The sequence below is a fragment of the Bidens hawaiensis genome, unplaced genomic scaffold (genome assembly GCF_021521415.1).
Source record: "Bidens hawaiensis isolate Kalapana, Puna unplaced genomic scaffold, B.hawaiensis_p1.1 tig00014518_1, whole genome shotgun sequence".
In the NCBI taxonomy this organism is placed as follows: Eukaryota; Viridiplantae; Streptophyta; class Magnoliopsida; order Asterales; family Asteraceae; genus Bidens; species Bidens hawaiensis.
In genome coordinates this window covers 13634-15174 of record NW_027492263.1, presented here as the reverse complement: position 1 = coordinate 15174, position 1541 = coordinate 13634, and the positions used below count along the sequence as shown (strand labels likewise).

At 36.9% G+C, this 1541-nt stretch overlaps 1 pseudogene; it reads right to left on the bottom strand.

Annotated features, from left to right (window-relative positions):
- Positions 1–513: 513 nt before the first annotated feature.
- Positions 514–1141, bottom strand: LOC143546918 (germin-like protein 9-3; annotated as a pseudogene).
- Positions 1142–1541: the final 400 nt, after the last annotated feature.

The following is a 1541-nucleotide window of genomic DNA, read 5'->3' as shown; positions in this document are numbered from 1 at the left end:
TTGAGTGAATTTATGGTTTCTGTAATATAGTTTAATTGTTTTTATAAATTACAAAGCAAATTTAAATTTTAAACTATTTAAAATGAATAAAAAAATTACAAATTCAAAACCGGGTATTAATACCCGGTCATACCCGGACACATACCCGGTTCTAATACCCGAACCTGATCATACCCTACCCGGGTGCATAGGGTTGAGTTTTTCTCCGCAATACCCTACCCGATTTCTCTCAATACCCGATTTTTCAATACCCGATCATACCCGAAACCGACCCGAACCCGGGTATTAGAAAAAAACCTGCATCTCTACAGTAGTTGATAAACTACTTGGGCCAATAGCAACTGATGGGCTTCTGTTGGGCCGAGAAAATTGGGCTGAATATAACTCAATTTGTTATTATTAATTGGTTATCAATATATTAACTTTGTGGTACATACAACCATTTTTATTCTACATCATTCAAGTCACACCATCAAGACCACAAACACATACAAATAGGATATGATCAAACACCTAATGCTTGAGTCCTAGTTCAATTTTCTGAACAGTTGGAACGTCGGTTTTAAACGACATTGCTAGCACATTTTCATCAATACCGGTGGTGAAAACCGACTTTGGCACCGAAAGCAAGCCAACATTCGCACTTCCAAAAGCCGAAAGCGCAATAGCAGATTGATTATGGTTCCTGTTATACTGAAAATGAACAAGTCCTTTTGGGAACACAAACATGTCACCCTCTTGAAGCGTTTGGTTATACAATACGTTTGCGGTATCAACAAATCCAACTTCAAGTGTACCCAATATCACCAACAATAGTTCAGCCGCACGAGGGTGAGTATGTGGTGGGTTCACACCGGCTGGTGGGAACTGGAGGACCGCAAACGACACACTTTGACCATATAGTGCTGGAAATTGGGATATGGAAGCCTTGAGGACCGTGAAATTTTTAGGGTCTTCGTTGTAGAATCCACTGAGTCCGCTATAGGTGAAAAAACTAGCATCCAAAGTCGAGTTGATCGGCCTGATGAAGTCGTACAATACGTTCGGGGTCATTAGCTTGTGTTGTTGATGAAATGGCTAGAATTAAGAGGAATGGTAGAAGTAACATAAGAGTTGTAGATGAACTTATAGTTATAGCCATTTTGTATTATTAATTTGTTATAGTACTTGTTGGTGTTTGAGTAATGAGTTTATATATAGATATTAGACAAGACAACTAGAATGACTTTGTAATTTATGTTTAAGTTGTGATTAATATGATATTGTTAAAGAACAAGAAAAAAACGGATATACTAAAACTTATGATTTGTTTAACCGGTAAAAACAATATATGTGACAGCATGCATACACGTTTGAGATTTCGATGATTAGTCGATTAGAACATATACCTTCCAAAAATGGTTTTAAAGAAACTAACGACATAAAAACAACATAGAGGCCGCCCGTGGCTGTGGTGAACTAATGTAAATTATTCATATTGACTGTTTAACCATTGACGGTTGTAACTTCATTTATGTTGTGTATATATATAGAGCAATATC